Source organism: Macaca nemestrina, chromosome 3 (assembly GCF_043159975.1).
Source record: "Macaca nemestrina isolate mMacNem1 chromosome 3, mMacNem.hap1, whole genome shotgun sequence".
Classification (NCBI taxonomy): domain Eukaryota; kingdom Metazoa; phylum Chordata; class Mammalia; order Primates; family Cercopithecidae; genus Macaca; species Macaca nemestrina.
The window spans coordinates 121,459,592-121,479,830 of record NC_092127.1 but is presented as its reverse complement, the minus strand read 5'-3'; the positions used below and the strand labels follow the sequence as shown (position 1 = coordinate 121,479,830).

General features: G+C 33.4%; 1 long non-coding RNA gene across 1 annotated transcript in view; it reads left to right on the top strand.

The window, feature by feature from the left end:
* LOC105463577 (uncharacterized) overlaps window positions 1-6,269 on the top strand; it is a 31,153-nt gene extending 24,884 nt beyond the window's left edge. Inside the window, exon 4 of the long non-coding RNA XR_003013916.2 lies at window positions 6,014-6,269. This is a non-coding gene — a long non-coding RNA (uncharacterized lncRNA). The remainder of the gene's footprint in view (window positions 1-6,013) is intronic.
* Window positions 6,270-20,239: the final 13,970 nt, after the last annotated feature.

Here is a 20,239-nt window from a genome sequence, read left to right as displayed (position 1 = left end):
AGATGTAACAAAAATATATCTACAATCACTTAACTTCCTCCTTTTATACAGAAGAATGGATATTTTACTGCCTAAGAGAGGAGGGGGACTTAAACTTGACCTGACAACAACAAATAGACCATTTACTAATTGTGAATAAAAACACTTAAAAGACTCATACTTTATAAATAGGCAAGATTAAAAAAGGTTAACATGTGACTGATTGATTGACTGTTGATTTTCAGTCCAATACATCAGAAGCTTTGAAGTTGTCACTCTGTCCTAACAACAAGTATAATGCTGAACAAATGGAAACATTAACACCTCTTTTTAAATCTGTCAGAAAAATGAAATCATAGGGCAAATCACTGCCCTCAAAATTGGAGAGATCCACAGGTGAGTACGGAGAATCAAAACTTTAGGAATAGAAATGTTCACGAAAACTAATGCCAGAATAGGGAAAACCAAACTGTACCAGATGAATTACTGGAGGCTCAATGTGGACAACAATGAGAATTAAAAATGCCAAGAAGACTAGTCATTGAATGGTTCCATACTTGTGTTGATTTTCACCTCTTGGAGCTCTACTAGGTTCTTACCATGAATATCAGAGAAAAATCCCTTGGGGCTTCCATCAAGTAAAAGGGGAAAAGGAAACATTTTGAGTACAAGTCATCCTGCTCTTAATATGATCTGCCCTTAGATAAGGTAGTTAATCAGAGCCTAACTTGTTGGGATTTTCCCTTCTCTGACAGGGGAAGGGAAATACCAAACTCCAACATACTCTACCCATCCTGACTTACCTAATGGGTGGGGAATTGATGGTATTGATAAGTACTTGTGAAGTTCACAGTCTAAAGGTACAGGATCACCAAAAGACTGAGACCTAATCATGGGACTACATAATGCTTCCTCATCTTCCACATATAACTACCACATTACTAAAGCCTATTGGTAATAGTTTCTTTTTCTCAATAAATCATGTCTGGCTCTCAAAAAATTAAAAAATAAAACACATACTAAAAGGCAAAACACACACACACACACACACACACACACACAGTTTGAAGAGACAGAGCAAGTATCAGAAGTTTACATGACAAGAATGTTAAAATTATCAGACCAAGAGTTTAAGACAATTATGATCAAGATGTTAAGGGTTCTAGTGGATAGAGTAGAGAGCATGTAAGGACACTTGAACAATGTAAAACAGACATGAAAATTCAAAGAAAAAAGCAAAAAGAAATGCCAGAGATAAAAAACCACTGCAACAGAAATGAAGAAGGCCTTTGAGTGTTTGTTAGTAGACAAGACATGGCTAAGAAAAGAATCTGAGCTTGAGGATGTCTCATTAGAAACGTACAAAACTTGAAAAACAAAAAGAAAAAAGATTGTAAAAAGAACAGAGAATATCTAAGGATTATAAGACAGCTACAAAATATGTAGCATATGCATAATAAGAATAACAGAAAGAGAAGAAAAAGACAAAAAAGAGAAAGATGTGAAGCAATAACAAGTAAACATTTTCCCAAACTGTGACACCAAACTGTGGATCCAAGAAGCTCGGACACCAAACTGTGGATCCAAGAAGCTCAGAGAACATCAAATAGGATAAATGCCAAAATAATAATTTACACCGAGGCATATCAATATCAAACCACAGAAAATCCAAAATTGAAAAATAATTCTGAAAGAATCCTGTCGGATAAAACACATTACCTATAATGGAGCACAAACAAGATTACATTCAACTTCTCAGAAATCATGCATACAAAGTTGAGAGAAAACCCCCATTCTCCTAAAATTTTATGCCTTGCAAAATTGTCCTTCAAAAATGTAGGAGAAATATTATTTCTCAGACAAACATAAGTTTAGAAAATTTTTTGCTACTGCCTTGCCAAAAATCTTAAAATAATTTTTTTTAGAGAGTAAATGATACAGGTAAAAAACTCAGATCTACATGAAGAGAGAAAAGGCAACAGAGAAGGAATAAGTGAAGGTAAAGTGAAAATTTTAATTTTTCTTATTTTTAATTAATCTAACAAATAACAGTTTGTTCAAAATAATAATGAAAACATTGAATTCCATTATACATTTTATATGTAATGTGTATGTGTGTGTGTGTGTGTGTGTGTGTGTATGTGTGTTAAAAAAATCACAGTAATGATACAAGGGACAAAAGAAGGGAATTAGGATGATGATGATGATGATTATTATTATTATTATAAGGTACTCACAGAACCCACGAAGCAATATAGTGTAGTTTGAAAGTGGACTTGGATATGTTGTAAATGTATATTGCAAATCTATCTATGGCAATCCCTAAAAAAAGTTTTAAAATGTATAATACGCTAAAAAGGAGAGGAACATAACAGAAAATGCTCAATTAAAACTTCAATAAGCCAAAAAAGTTCTGCCTTTTGGAAAATAAAATAGGAAAAAAAGAACGAGTGATAAGTAGAAAACAATAATAAATATTATATATATCAATAATCACTTTGGACATCAATGGTCTAAATGCATCAATTAAAACAAATGTTGTCAGAATGGATCAACAGCTAAACCCAACTACAAATTGTCTATGAGAAACTCACTTTAAGTATAATGACAATACAGAGTAAAAGTAAATAGATGAACAGGTATATGCTATAGAGCATGAATCAAAAGAAAGTAGGTGTGGCTATATTAATTTTAGACAAGGCGGACTTCAGAGCAAGGAAATTTATCAGGGATAAACAGGGGCATTACATAATAATGAAAGTATCAGTTTTCCAAGAATATATATGAATCCTTAATGCATATGTGCCAAAACTTACACATGATGAAACAGACAATCTGAATAGCCATTTATGAATTACCAAAGTAAAAAAGTATATATTATTCCAAAACAGAAAGCAATGGGTCCAGAAAGTTTCATTGATAATATGCACTAAAATTTATAAAATAAATAATCTTAATCCTCTATAGTTTCTTCCAGAATAAAGAAGCAGTGGGTATACTTCCTAACTCATTCAATGTGGCCAGCATCACTCTAATACCAAAATCAGAAAAGACATTACAAGAAAACCACATACCAATATCTTTCATAACCATAGATAAAAATTCTCAAAACAATATTAGCAAATTGAATGCAACAATGAATAAAAATAAATATACATCACAAAGATGTCCTTCAGTAGGTGAGTGAATAAATGATACTTCTAGACAATGGAATATTATTCAGTACTAAAAAGAAGTGAACTCTCAAGGCTTAAAGAGACATGATGAAAATTTAAATATATATTACTAATTGAAAGAAGTCAATCTGAAAGCCTACCTATTGCAGATTACAACTATTTAACATTCTAGATAAGACAAAATCATGGATACAATAAAAAGATCAGTGTTTGCTAAGGAGGGGAGGGACAGATAAATGGAATGTACACAGAGGGTTTTTAGAGCAATTGAACTATGCTTTATAATATCATAATGGTGGATACATGTCATACATTTGTCCAAATCCATAGAATGTACAATGCCAAAAGTGAACTCCAATGTAAAGGATACTTGACTCTAGGTGATGGTGTTTATGTACCACTCTGTGGGGGATGTTAATAATGGGGAAAGTTGTGAATGTAGGGGAACAAGGGGGTATATGGGAAATTTCTGTACTTTTCATTCGATTTTGCTGTAGACCTAAAAGTGCTATAAAAATAAAATATATTAAAAAGATTAAAAAAAAGAACATTTGAAATAAAATTAATTCAGTGCTACAAGGAAAAAAGGAAAAAATATTGAATGTTGAATGTAATAGAAACAAGATAATATTCAGCTTCTCAGAAATCATGAAACATTGAGAGAAAACCCCCATTCTCCTAAAATTTTATACCTTGCAAAATTACCCATCACAATTTGAGTAAACATTGAATTTTAGGAGAATGGGGGTTTTCTTTCAACTTTGTTTGCATGATTTCTGAGAAGTTGAATCTAACCTTGTTTGTTTTACATTCAACTTTTTTTACTGATGGTGTTTAGTGGGCTTCAAAATTACCTTCAAAATTTGAAGGGTAATTTTACAAGGTATAAAATTTTAGGAGAATGTGGGTTTTCTCTCTACTTTGTTTGCATGATTTCTGAGAAGTTGAATGTAATCTTGTTTGTATTACATTCAACTTTTTTTACTGATTGTGTTTAATGGGAAATTAGATGGAGGCTAAAATTGGATGAAGAACAAAAAAAGAGTGACAGCAACTGGATGTTTTAGTTATAAGTTGAGAAATAAAAATAAATAAATTATAAATTCAAAATTTGAAGGGTAATTTTGCAAGGTATACAATTTTAGGAGAATGGGGATTTTCTCTCAACTTTGCATGATTTCTGAGAAGTTGAACGTAATCTTGTTTATATTACATTCAACTTTTTTTTTTTTTACCAATTGTGTTTAGCAGGCTTGTGGAAATTAGATGGAGGCTAAAATTGGAAGAAGAACAATAAAAGAGTGACAGCAGCTGGATGTTTTGGTTATAAGTTGAGAAATAAAAATAAATGAATAAATTATGACTAAAAATATCTTACTTCTTTGCAGCCACATCGCAAACAAAATTTGCTGGTTTCTTAGTCATGCAGGGAAAGACTGCAAACATGGATGCTCTCTTTATACCATTCTTAATAATCCCTACTGCCGTTACCTTCCCACCCAATTCAAATTCAAATAAGCATCCATATAATTTGTGCTTATGTATCAATAGATGTTTTCACTGATTCTGTGCTTTTTCATATATACCATTAGAAATCTATGATAAATTTTATTTTACATTTTACAATATTTGGTTTTCTTTCAAGAAGATATATATTATACCAAGCAGGTGTAGATTAAGGCAAACCCAGTATATATATTAAGCAAGTGAAGGTGACAGTCAACAAAGAGTTGAGTAGATACGATGATGAATTCTAATGAATACTAGAAAGGCATTTTCCTTGCAATAGTCATTGTTCATGATCCACAGATAGTAGGTTTTCAGGTCAAAGCTACAATGTGTCAGCTTTAATTAGTACCACACAGCAGTGAAGAGCTGCAGATCTTGTTATGTGTAACTATTTATTGTTCTCTACAATTCAAATCAAAGGTAGATAATAAATTTCTAATTAGAAACAAGAATTCATTATTGATTGCACAAGATCATACCAAAGTTATGTTTTTCTTATACTTCTATGAATATATAGAAAATTTAGAAATTTTAGGAAAAAGCAAGCCTTTTCATCGATTTTTAAAATGCAAAATACTTTAAATGGTAAGAATTCAATATTTTAATTGAATTTATTCAAATAAACATGTGTGACCATTTGTTTATAAAAGTGTTGCCCAAGAGAAAATAAACTGAATTAATTTTCAAGATTAGAATTATCTAGCTCATAAATTAAGAATTAGGTAACTAAGTATTTATTAGAAATCATATTCATGCAACCGGCATCTTTATATTGGTAATTTATTTTTAATTTGAGCTTCCAATTTCCTGAATAAGTAGTCTAGTGGCAGAGGGAAAATTTTCCCTTCACCCCCTGAAGGTTCGACAAAGTCAGCTGACAAAGGCAGATTAATAGGAGAAAGGTATACCAAATTTGTTTTAATATGCACAGCATGGGGCAATCACAGGAGAATGATTACCCAATAATCCAATGCAGTACGAGGGCTTCTTTACCCTTCTTCATGGTGTAGGGCAAAGATGGGGAATATAGACAATTCTTTTGAGATGCAATAAATGATTTTCAGAGAAAACGAGTGAGCACACAGAACCATGGCCTGTCACCAAGTGTCTCTGGGCTCTGTGGGAGGTAGCATCACAGGTTATGGGAGAGTGAAGGGAGGAAAGCATGTCAAGCAAGCACTCCCTTGTTATACAGATGAATATATATCAGATAATCTTGGAGCTGCCCTCAGAAAGAACTGGTAGTAGTTTGTAGTGTACTTAATCTTTCATAGATCTTGAAAAAGGGAGGGGGGCTCAAAGAACACCTGGTTGCTTATTTCACTAATGTACTTTTTTTTTCCCTGCAGATGCAAGTCTTCTCCACAAAAGGCAGCTTTTCTGTGCGATTCGTGCCTGTAAGCCCTCTCAATAGCAGTCTTGAAATATGTCAAATAAGTCCATTTTTGGTGAAATTTCTTTGGTTTCCTATAGTACGTTAATACAGCATGAAAGAGGAATTTATTTGATGAGAGTACAGTGTGTAGGAAAAACAAGAAATTAAACATTTTGTATATTTTTTGGCCTCAGGCTAAAAGTCTAGTATTTGAGGGTCATTTGAATCTGTTTTATTGTTTTCCTTCTAAAGTTAATTGATTGCAGTATGTTTGGATTAGAAGAAAAGCATCCCTGCTGCTGGATGGCAAAAGCCTGGTATGCATGTGCTACACTGGGGCCTATCATGGTGGGGGAGGGGGCCTATCATGGGGGGGAGGGGTGAGGGAGGAGGGGTGAGGGGGGAGGGGTGAGGGGGGGAGGGATTGCACTGAGAGTTATACCTGATGTAAATGATGAGTTGATGGGTGCAGCACACCAACATGGCACAAGTATACATATGTAACAAACCTGCACATTATCCACACGTACCCTAGAACTTAAAGTATTAAAAAAAAAAAAAAAAAGTTCATTAGTGCAATGCTTGAACAAATACAACTGTATATTTGTGGATTAAACAGTATAATTTTCTTAAAAGTAATTTTTATATAAGTCTGATGGGCAGAAAAGTCTAAGAGAGAAACAAAGAGACAGAGAGATGGACAGAAAGGAGAGGCATGCAGCATTGCTGGGGCATTACCATTAGCAGATACTGTGAGAAGAGCAGTTGTGAAAGTACACAGAGGGCTGAGAGAGCATCAGGCCTGATGAGACCTGAAATTTGGCAAAGTTAAAAGCACAAGTTGGCTTGGGCATAGAGGAACAAGGGCTGGTTTGAAAAGTGTCACATGAAGAACCTTCTCTCCAACTATATTTAGCTCAGTAAGTGATAATCTGTAGGTTACATTGTATCACACAGCCTTGCCCACTTTTCCCAGGTGCCAGCCCTGAATAGCAGGTAGAATTGTAACTGGGACAAAAATGATTTGCTTTTGGAAGGTGGTTCAGATCTCGTTTAAAATGTATAGGAGTAGAACATGAAGCAAATATTCTGTCTTCTCGGTCTATAGAATTCGGGCTCCCTGTGAGAAGAGAAAATTTAGAACACTTACAGATCACACCACATTCTAGTGGCAACTAGTTGGGGTTATGTCCTCCTTGTATTTGTGCTAAGACACTCCGTCAAAGTTTGGCTGTCTTTTTATTTTTAACTTTAGAAAGATATAAAGAAGGCTGGGAAGGGAAACCATTTACTGTACTGAATAACTTGTGACAATGATTTTCATTCTAAATAGATTTTTTTAAAGGTAGTGTTATTCTTGGCCATTACCTAAGATTCTCAAATGCTTTCAGTGTAATGTACCATTCATTATAATGATGTTCTTTTTTTAATGGATTTGGAGCTTATTTGATCAGAAATAGGATAAAACTGAACCTGATAAACATTCTGCTGAGATTATAAAAAAGAAAGATTCATTGCCTTAGAAGTTTTCAGGAGACACACAGTATACTGAAGGGGTAACATAATAATTTATAATTTTTGCTCCTTGAAAACATCTTTGTTTTGGAAATTCAATTTAAATAATTTATATTGACATAAAAATATTATTAATGAAATAATATTTTCAGCCAACATTATCTTCCTGATAATTGCAGATAAACAGAGTTTCCAAAATCAACTCCTAGATAAGGGCATATAAACATAGATCAAGGTAGTGTAAAATGTTTGACTTTTATTACACATTATTGATAACTCATTTAAAAAGGAAGAAAGGTTATTGGGGACTTTCAGTACATTATTCCATTTCATCTATTTTATATTTGTGTGCTTTAATTTTTTTCAGTCCTGCTTGCTTTTTGGCTTTTATTTAAAGAACAAGTCTTTTTTGTGTTTCTTAAAAATGAGTATTTTGCAAAGAATCATAGTTATGTCATAGAGAGATTCTCTATTGCCATTGGAAGTGAGGTTGAAATTTGAAGAATCTACTTCAACTGACTTTTTTGAACTTTATAGATATTTTATTTGATTCTTGGTCTTTGTCGTCCAGAATATTATCTTTCCTTTGTGTATGGTGGAGGGGCGGGGAGGGGTGGGTGATTTATTTTATTACACAATATTCTTCTAAGTGATATTTAGCGACATTATGTCTTGTAAGCTATAACACCATGGGTTGAGTGATTTCTTTTTATTCTTTTGTTTGAAAGACAAACATTTTTTTCATTTTTTTGGAATGTAAAATACTTATCAGTAACCTGTTTTTATGATGTAGGTTTATTTTGTCATATGCTGCTGCAGTAGTTTGCAAGACTCAGACCCAGATGTCCTCCTGTTATTAAATAATTTTAAGTAAAGAAAGAACATATTAGAAGACGGTTTTCCATTTGCCACCATTTTGTTTATCTTATAATGAAGTTTATTTATAAAAATGTATGCTACCTCATTTTATGCACTCTGTCTTTGGAGCCCTCTACTATTCAGATTAAGCAGTTTCTTTAAATGTGCTTCATATAGAGCAGAGAGTTTATCCAAGAGTTATCTAGCTTGATATAGAATACCTTCACATTTGTTTTCTAAAGTAGGAAAATATTGGCTTACATTTTATATTTTATTTTAAAAATGAGAGTAACATGCTAGTTAGTCTGCCAAAGACAAATCTTTTTGAAAGATCTCATCATCCTTACCTGTCCTATTGATTTTTTTTTTAACTCCAAATATCATAGAATCTGGGATTTGAATGATTTTTTTTCTCCACTTCTGTCTTTTCAGAAGACATAACTATATTTGTCAACATAGTTTTGACAAATCATTTTCTTTTTCTTGAATTCAGCTAAGCCTGACTGTTGATTACTGAAGAGTTCATTTTTTTAAGTCAGAAGCGAACCACTTAAGCACTTCAAATTTATTCAATAATTAATGTTTTCAACAACAGTAAAATCAGAGATAATTACCCAGTATCTCTGCATTGCGAAACTTCCATACTTATTCTTGGAATCAAGGTCATTGTTTGCATTTGCTTATTCTACAGATATCAATGGCTACGTCATATGGCATTCAGCTTCTGTCCTCAGACTGGAAACAAGAAACAAAATGTTATTAAAAGCACTTTTTTCAAAGCCTTGAAATTCAGTTAAAATTGTGCTTTTCAAATTACAAGTCTATTTTTTATAGTTGAGCAGATACTAGTATTACAGAGAATCAATTTATTGTACTACAAAGCAATGTTAATGACTAATTCTCTACAAGAACAAATATATTGCTCTTCTCAAAACACAGGCAAACACCAGTGACTTCCTAACAGAATTAGTAAAATAATTGCTGATATATGATTACAATTTCCATGTTTTAATTAATTAAAGTGATTTTTTTTTTCACTGCAAGAACAGGAGAAAAACACTAATATACAAAGACTGTGCTATTTTCAGAAAATAAATGGAGGGACCTAGACTAATATAAAACAACTTATTATTGATTTTTGTAGCAATAGGAAATTTATAAGTCCTTATATTATAAATTTTCAGATTGAAATATTTGCTAATGTCTTAGCTTTAAGTATATAAATTCTATAGGCTACTTTGTTTTACCATAAGATACTGTCTCATAAAACATAAAATTTATTCTAATATAAAAATATATTAGAAAATTAGTAAACTACACATTTATAGACCAAGTTGACAAAATAATTTGTTGTCACTAAAATGAATGATCGTTTCATTATCAGTTAGTTACTATACTCAACTTGAAGTTGTGTGAGGGCCAATGGAAGGACCAAGGAAAAATGTAGAAGAAAATTTGGAAATGATAAAATCATCACTCCTTATAAAATGTGTGGAACAACTTATTTCTTCTAGAGTATAATTAATATCCTAGGACCCATTCCACTAGAACTGTGAGCTAGTAATGTCCTATTAACTGAACTTTATTTTTTCTCTCAATTTTCAAAGCCTCTTAAGGTACTCAACTATATCTGTTTGGATGATTATCATGGTGATGCCAACAAATAAAACAGAAACTTTTTTGAGAGACCAAGTCCTATGTATTAGTAGTATTCTTTCTTGTGTACAATGTTCACCACAAACTTGGCCACTGAAAACAACACACACGTATTATCTTATACTTTCTGAGGACCTTTAGTCCAGGCACAAATTAGCCGGTTCTTTGTGCAGTGTTTCACAAAGCTGTAAAGCATCAGCCAGGGCTAGGATTTCATCTAGAGGCTCCCCTTGGGAAGCATCCACTTCCCTGCTCACATGGTTGACGGCTTCAATCAGTTCTTTATGTCTGAAAGATTCTTGCCAGTTTGCTTCTTAAAAGACAGAAAGTGGAGTGACAGAGTCTCCAGACTGAGTTGGTTAGCAAAAGTCTTACATAACATAATATAATAATAGGAATAAAATGCTGTCACCTTTGTGGAATTTTACAGTTTTGAAGTCAGCCACAGGTCCTGCTCACATGAATGTGTGGACATGAGCACATGGGGATCATGGGAGCCACCTTAAAGTCTGCCTGTCCAAATCGTGTTCCCTCTTCAATGCCTTCCCATTCAGAGCTTTACTTAAGCAAGCACTGATGGAAATGAAAGAAAGGTCTGGAGGGAAGACTGTCACTGAGGTTCCACCTTCTAGAGTAACATTTAGAAACTGTCCCAGTTTGAACGCATGAATTTCATTATTCATAGCATATAATAGAAGAAAAATCACATGCTTGAATGAAAGGTTATCTTTTAACAAGCAATCATAAAGGTGCAGGTGTATAAATGAAATACAGTTTTATTCAGATAGACTAAAGTTCAAACATAAAATGAATCTTTCTCACATATTTGGAAGATGTGAAAAAGTAAAATAAAATATTAGAAGAGATTCAGGGTTTTCATTGCTAACTAGTCTTTTAAACAGTCCCAAGCAATTTTAACTGTTAACTTACAATAGTTTCCTTTTATTTTAAAAGTATGACATATGTATTAGACATGCAACTTGATATGAAGAATAAATTTTAATAAAGAACAGGGCAAGACAATGTATACAATATTTCAGAATAAAAAATTTTAACAAACCTATTTTCTGATTCCAAAATTAGACTCAAAGACTTTCTTTCAGTTTCAAAAACAATTTTTTTCTATTTATATAAAATAAGTTAAGTTTTTCATATTTAAAGTGTCAGAATATGTGTTGTATAATAAATTAGCTACTGAATGAAAAATCCATCTAGCTAAAATAATCTGGTTTATCTTCTAATTTCATTGACATATATATATATATGTATCATTTTATATTATATATATATATATAAAATAACATGTAAGGTCCCTATTTAAAAAACACACAATCTTAATTTACTTTGTATGTGCTGTTCTTTTACCTCCTAATGAGATTTTTTTAAATTTTAAAATTAGTATTTTTTTTAATTTAAATAAATAGTTTTAAAAAGACAATTAGATTAGCTTATTCTTATAAACTTCAATTTAGGTATACAATTAATAAAGATAACACACAAAAACTTTTTTGGATGACCCATTAGTGTTGAAAAAGTTAGCACTGGCTTCTATATCTGGTTCTCGTGATGTAGCCTGTAAGATGACCTTCATTAACATCTTATTTTCTCCTTCTTCCTTCCACTTTCTTCTCTCATGCAAGGAGTCTTACTGCTTGCTAACTCAGATTGCATAGATTTCCTTGAGAGTTTTACTTAGTTTGTTTATGGCTGCTAATATCCTCTCACCACCTAATGTTGCTTTCTTCTTAATCAATTCCAAGTTAATCTAACATTGAGTGGTGGTTTTGAGATTTTGCCAGCTAACAACCAGTAAGGAAACCATAGTATTGGATAAAATATTTCCTGCATAGACAGAATGAGGAAGACTTCGACATGATAACTCGGTGGGGAAAAAAAAAAAAAAAAAAAAAGGTCTTTTTTGTTTTTTTTTTTGAGACTGAGTCTTGCTCTGTCACCCAGTCTGGAGTGCAACATCAGGATCTCGGCTCACTGCAACCTCTGCCTCCTGGGTTCAAGTGATTCTCTTGCCTCAGTCTCCTGAGTTGCTGTGATTACAGGCACCCACCACCACAACTGGGTCATTTTTGTATTTTTAGTAGAGACGGGGTTTCACCATGTTGGCCAGGCTGGTCTGGAATTCCTGACCTCAGGTGATCCCCCCTCCTAGGCCTCCCAAAGTGCTGGGATTACAGGGATAAGCCACCATGCCTGGCCTAATTTTATTTGTTTGTTTGTTTTTTGAGACAGAGTCTCTCTCTGTAGTCGACTGGAGGGCAGTGGTGCCGTCTCGGCTCACTGCAAGCTCCGCCTCCCGGGTTCACGCCATTCTCCTGCCTCAGCCTCCGGAGTAACTGGTACTACAGGCGCTGGCCACGATGTTCGGCTAATTTTTTGTATTTTTAGTAGAGACGGGGTTTCACCACGTTGGCCAGGCTGGTCTGGAACGCCTGACCTCGAGTGATCCCCCCTCCTAGGCCTCCCAAAGTGCTGGAATTACAGGCATGAGCCACCACACTCGGCCTAATTTTTCTATTTTTAAAGAAGACTACTGGCGGGCGTATCACCTGAGGTCAGGAGTTCAAGACCAGCCTGGCCAGCGTGGTGAAACCCTGTCTCTACTAAAAATACAAAAATTAACTTGGAGTGGTGGCGGGAGCCTGTAATCCCAGCTACTCGGGAGACTGAGGCAGGAGAATCGCTTGAACCAGGGAGGCGAAGGTTGCAGTGAGCCGAGATCATGCCACTGCACTCCAGCCTGCATGATAGATGGTGACTCCACCTCAAAAAAAAAAAAAAAAAAAAAAAGGGGGGGGCTCTCAAGTAGTAGTTGTTAAAACTATCAGTGGATCTATTTAAAAATGTAAACTGTTACACACTAGTCCTGATTATGTGCTGGTGTGGGTGCATGGAAAGCTGATAAATTGAAACTTATAATTCATTATACAAATGATAATCCATTCTACAAAAATGCTGATTGTGTGATCTTATCCCCTTCAATTAGGCAATAGCCAATTGAGTGGAAATGGTACTTCATTAATAGTAAGAAAGATGCATCATATTGCAAGGTAAAACGTTACTAAAAGATGAGTTCTTGAAGATACTTTACTAAGAGACAAATTGGATTATTCTGTAAAGCTAAATCTTGGGACTCATGTTCAGGGATACTAGTGGGATATCAGAAGCAACACCTTCTGCTCCATGCAGCAACGACGTGTGCAATGCTCCATTGCTGGGAGAGTAAAATCTTAATCCTGGAACTGCCAGGAGCAGACACTGATAATTATGTTTTCACTAGATTGACTTAAAGAAAAAGGAAAAAAAAGAAAAAACTTACTCCACGAGCACGGAATATCTTTATTGCCTTTTAGGGAAAGTCAAATTCTCAGTGACTGATTAGTTCAAACAGCAGCAATGCCCCTTGAAAAGAGATGGTAGGAGAGTGAAAAGTCTTTCATTTCTCCCCTCATCCTTCAGCTCCCACATCTCCGTTGGGAAGATGACAGAAATTTAAGCATAAATTTTCTCTTTCTTGGTGGAAATATGAAGTAAAGGCAGATAATATTTCTTTTCCTATAATAAAACACTAATATTTCCCAGCGTTGTGATCCAAAGAAGTAAGAGCAACACATCTTAACAATGTCTTTATAGACACAAGTTATCTAAACCTGAAATACATTGAGAAGTAAATAAAGCAAAACAAATCTAGCACTTTAAGCTCTCTTTGCTTTTCAGCCTTCTTTGTTGGACACAGCTTTTATAACACCGGGACAAAATTTGTTTGCATTAGTCACATTGCAAAAAAAAAAAATTGGATGTTGATGGTTTCCATGTTATCCTTGCATGTCCTCAGCATATGTCATAGAACACAGACAAGAACAAGGGTTAGCACTGGGAAATCTAAATGTTGGTATTATGTATCTTTATAGTGTGGGAATTTTGTTTTCTTGTTTTGAATTAATTGATTGATTGATTTTTGCTTCATGATGCTGAATATACATGATTCTTATATCTATATTAATGTCTCCCATTCATTAGACAAGATAAACTCTATGACAGAGCTACAATTCCAATAGTTCCCAACGGTGCCAGAATTCAAATTACTCAAGTTAGGATTGTTCTATACTACTGTGCTTTTTCACCATAAACTCATTCAATAGATAATAATTTAATACAACCATATTTTATAATTGCTACATCATGTGACTTAGTTTTATTTAATTTTAGTACCTGTTTATGTTTCTGATGAAAATATTTAGAGATGCCTAAATCATCCAAAAGAAACTAAATGGATGGGTTTTTATTTTTTATTTATTTATTTTTTCTTTGAGACAGAGTCTCTCTGTCTCCCAGGCTGGAGTGCAGTGGCATGTTCTCGGCTCACTGCAACCTCTGCCTCCCGAGTTCAAGCAATTCTCCCACCTCAGGCTCCCGAGTAGCTGGGATTGCAGGTGCATGCCACCATACTTAGCTATTTTGTTTGTTTGTTTGTTTGTATTTTTAGTAGAGACAGGGTTTTGTCATGTTGGCCAGGCTGGTCTTGAACCTCTGCCCTCAAGTGATCTGCCTGCCTTGGCCTCCCAAAGTGCTGAGATTACAAGAGTGAGCCACTGTACCTGGCCCTAAATGTATGTTTTAATTTTGTATATTCCTTAAAGAAAATTACATTTTAATTTTTTAAAATTGATAATATTTCAATTCATCTAAGAACATAGGAGTAAGAGTTTTATAAAAAACACATTTCTCTTAAAATTTTGACTGAGAAAGTTATTAAAAGACTTCTTTAATTTTCTTTCCCTCAATGGGCAAATAAAAATATGTTGATTATTCATTTATATAAATGTTTTACTGAGGGCAGGAAACATAATTAAGCATTTCAAAATCCATTAAATAATTAACATTTTTCAACAACGGTAAGATTTGAGCTAATTAGCAATATTTTCCTCATTGAACTTTGTATCTTTACTCTAGGAATCAAGGCCATTGTTAACATTTTCTTATTCTACAGGCACTAATGATTATTTTATACAGCATTCAGCTTCTGTCCTCGTTCAAGAAACTGATTATAAAAGACAATGAGATAATTATTTTTATGATACATTGTAATTATATCAAAATACATTTAAGGCACCTGATAATTTAAAGGGAGGATATTTGTCGATCTAGTTGCCTTTTTATTCTATAATGATATTTTTTCTTTTAAATTCTGATGCTTCTTCCACTAACTGGAAATGTTGCTTTTGTTCAGAAATCACTGGACAATATAATAGGAGAGAAAAAAGCAATCAGACACGAATATTTATATGCCCCAAATGACACTGTGTCATTATTTAAGATATTAATTTAAGACTTGACAGGAGTTCTTAAAATTTGGGGTACTGAGGTTTACTCCATTTAGGAAGGTTATTAAGATAATCTTCAGAAAAAAGAAAGTTACACATAAAACTTCAGAGCACAGTTAAATCTTTTGAAAGCTCACCCACCCACTCAACCACTTAATTGACTTTGAGTTAGTGGCAATTGGCCCAGGCAAAGTGTTACTTTCTTCTCAACATCTTAACTTAATGATTGATGTTCCTCCCTTAGATGATACATCTTTGACCTAGTCCTTTATTTACTATTTAAAGTACTTGGTTCCAGTGATAATAACTGACAAGGTGCATGATTACCATATGGAAAAATTATTTCCGAATTTCTCAAGATACATCTGAATTCCCCCCCCAAAAAATTAAAGACAACTTGTAATGTCTATAAATGCTACATTCTCAAGACCCTACCATCAAAAAAACCAGGAAGTTTTTAGTTATTTCATAAGTGCTATTTTTCACAGGAATATAATCCCAGTCTCCTAATATCTGGAATACGGTGTTAACGTCGGGAGATGAAAAAAATAAAAGAATGAGATTATGATGTATATATGTGTTGGGGAGTAGGTGTGTGGGTGTATGTGTGTGTGAGGGCTTTTAAAAAAAAATTTCAAGAAAGTGAAAGTGTAATATTGGAATCAAAATCTATATTGGAAGTGGTTGAGCACAATTTTAGCTGTAAAAAATTGAAGCAGTGATATAGAAGATAATCCAGAAACACTCAGAGAGTAAAGAAGAAAATGAAGCACCTAGACATAAAAGAATACATGTCCTGTGACTCCGTTTCCATGGCATGTCCAGAGGTGGTAAATCTATAGAAACACAAAGTAAACTAATGGTTTCCTGGGGCCAGGAGTGGGACTTAATAATAAATGCATGAGAGGTATCTTAATGCATTTATGAAAATATTCTAAATTTATTTTATGGTAATGATTATGCAACTTCCTAAATGCACTAAATATTATTGAATTGTACACTCAAAATGGGTGAACTATATGATACGTAAAATGTCTCAACAGAGTTATTTTTTAAAAAGGAGACAAGGAACTGATAGATAAATTAAAGCAATATAATAAATATGAAGGAAAGAGAATGTTGATTTTATGTTCAGTTCTGATATCCTATTTTCAATAAACAGAACTAAAAGATCACAAACACCAATCAATAAAATAAGAAAATAAGAAACTGAATTGAAGGCAGGCATGTAAATGTTAAGTAGATGGATCACTAAATACCTAGACAACAAGTTGGAAGCTTTTGAATAAAAGGAAAAATAAAAAGGCCTATTGATATGCATATAGAAAACAGAAATAAAACTGAGGGAGGGAGTAACAAAACTGGAAAACAGAGATGGAAATGTGTTCTTTTCCTCCAGTGTTGTATTAGAAGACAATGGGTTTGTATTTTGAGAATTTACAAATAATAAATCATTATTTAAAAATGACATATCAAATCATTTTTCATATGTGAAAGCTAGTGTTTTCCTTTAAATATGCAAAACTTCAGAAAATAAACTAGCCATACATTTATCTACAAAAAAACCCTTCCAGATTTATCCTAATTTACCTGAATTGAAATCAAATTGAGATGCATAAATGAAAAACGATTTGTAAAAGAATTTTCAAGTCTTTCCTTAATTAAGCACAACGACTCAGGAGTTGGTTGTCAGGTATATTCTGTCACACAAAGATGAAGTTTTATTCCCCACTGCTTCCTTTAACTTTTCTTGTCATGTAGTCATTTTTTTTCTCATTTCTAGGAAATATTTTCTGTGCACAAAAAACTTTACCCTATTGCTTAATTAAATATTTTTCTGTTTCATAAATACTTAGAAGAATAATAGTTACTCTCCCTTTCTAATTTATAAAATAGCCAATTATTTTTACAGTAACTCATGCTAGAAGAATCACTAAACAGAATAGTTCTTTATGTCCCTTAACATAAATATATTTCATTGTGATGACATTCTTCATTGAAAAAGCAATTTAAATTATGTTTTCTCAATACTTTAAAATGTATGAAATGACTATTCTTTTTACTATGTTGGAAAGACTAGTAAATTTACCAAGAGTAACATTACCTGTTTTCAAAATAATGTAAATTGTAGTCTAGTATTGACAGTATTTTATTTTTATTTAAAAATAAAAATTAGCATTTTGAGCTTAACTCTAGTCAAATATTCATTCAAAAAGTGTATAAGGAAGTATGTTAAAATATTAGACATAATTATTTATATATGGTAAAGCTATAGATGTTTAAATGTATTTACATAATTTTTTATAACTCAAATGACCCACAATTGGTCATTATTTAGCAAATGAAAATGAAGTATACCAAGTTAATACATATTTTAGAAAGAAATGGAAAAAAAAATTATTATAAATATGTCCTAAGTATTGCAAAGGACATATTTAGACTAAATTTAATCAGTCAGATAAACAACAAATAATTTTTAGTGTAAGTACATCCCATACAATATTTGAGATATAATAATAAAAATATTCATTGTTTACCTCAAATGCAAATTTAACTCAGTGTCCTGTATTTTATCTGCTAACCCTATCCATCATAAGAAAATATACTTCTTTTAATTAAAAACCTACTCTTCTTTAATGTACTTGGCTTTCTGGATTTGGAAGAAAATGTACCAATATAGTCCTGCTGTTTTCTCTTTAGGTTCCAAGTAGCATGTCATGCACGTAATATGTTCCATAATTTAAAAAAAAAATCCTGATTATATAAAGACCGAAAAAAAAAAAAACTGCACCAAGAATATTAGAATATACATAAAACACATTAGTGAATCCAGGTGACTCAGACTGCTAGGAACTAACTATCCCATTGTTAACGGAAAAGTATTCAGCACAATTATTTCCTTCAATTTTTTCCTCTCTAAATTGTTCAGTCTGCTCTTCATTTAACTGATAATTTCCTGTTTGAATGAATAATTCTAACATATATAAGAAAAAACACATTTATTATTATATAATTATACAGTATCTTTGTAGATAAGTTAGAAAGGTGTACATTTTCTAACCTTTGTTGTTATCATTAAGTGATACTTAAATATGTAGTAAAGGAAAGTAAATTTGGGGACCCCAGACTCATTTAGCCAAAGAGAAAAGTCAAGCTGGGAACTGGGTTACGCAAACCTGCCTCCCCCTTTTGGTTCCTAAATAATATGAGTACAAAATGAAAAGCTACATGCCTCCCCCATACTTTGCCCACAGGAAATTCTCGGTGAGCTGTTAAAACTTCACCATGACAATGCAGATTGATAGCTTATCTTTACATGTTCAGTCACGCCTGCCAGACACAAATGTGTATCTGATTGTTTCCCTATGCTATTTTGTCTGCTTTGTCTTAGGTAAAATGCAGATTCCCCACATTTTTCCTCTGCCCCTTTTGTTTATGTGAAAACTGTGTGCTTCTCAGTATCCCGCCGTTTCCTCTTTAAATTTGGAGCCCTCAAAATCATCATCAGAGAAAGGCATAGACCTGTCTTCTGAGCGTGTCCTTAACTTTGGCAAATAAATCTCCTAAAATGATTGAGACGTGTTCATCATTTTCCTCGATTAATAATACATATGTATGCCTTACACCCCAAACCTTTCCATGAAATATTTAAAAAATTTATTCACATGCTTTTTTTTTTTTTTTTTTTTTTTTTTTTTACCGCAAAAAGTGTAGATATCGGCCGGGCGTGGTGGCTCACGCCTGTAATCCCAGCACTTTGGGAGGCCGAGGTGGGCGGATCACAAGGTCAGGAGATCGAGACCACGGTGAAACCCCGTCTCTACTAAAAATAGAAAAAATTAGCCGGGCGCAGGGGCGGGCGCCTGTAGTCCCAGCTACTCGGGAGGCTGAGGCAGGAGAATGGCGTGAACTCGGGAGGCGGAGCTTGCAGTGAGCCGAGATTGCGCCACTGCACTCCAGCCTGGGCGACAGAGCGAGACTCCGTCTCAAAAAAAAAAAAAAAAAAAAAAAAAAAAAGTGTAGATATCTAGGTGGTGATCATCTGAGATCTTTATTAATTTAGCTCTTTCTCCTGCTTTGTCTGACTTTAACAGCTGGATTAGAGAAGTCTAATTAGCATCTCAGGGAAAAATGGAATTTTCTTAGTATCATGGATATACAATGCCAGATTCCCAGGTGTAAAAGTTTGGCAATGAAAAATGTTAAACTAAAACACAATTTTGGTAGCAAAGTATAGTATCAAAGTATTGGCATAAAAACTTGTTATATTTCTGATTGATTTAGCTCCTAAAAGCAGCATTTTTCCTGTTTTGATTATATTAGAATGAATATGCATTATCTACTGTTATTTGTACGTTAAAAATATCAGGAATATTTAATTATAAGGCTTAGGTTCTATTGTTTTTTCCCCTACCAGGTCACTCATTTTAATGAAAACTAGAGGGATCATAGACACTATCCCCCATTACAAAATACACAGAGCTGCAATTCTAAATGAAGGGCAGTTCATTAAATGTTTATCAGAAAACTCACCTCAGAGCAAATGAATCTATGAAACCCAAATGTGAAATAGACTGTTTTCACCTCTCACGATATTCATAGGTAATCCTCATTGTAAACCAAGAAGGGAGGGTGGCATAATCTGAGAAGGCACCTTCCAGAAAACAACTTTGCTGTTAAAACCAGCAGTCATTCCTCAGATAAGGCAGACTCTTCTGTCTTACAAATCTAGAAGCCACATGGTGTATAACACTAACATTAAAAATTACTTCTGAATAATGTTCTCTTTTTGGTGAAAAAAATATCCCTTGAAAACCCCCTACACACAAAAT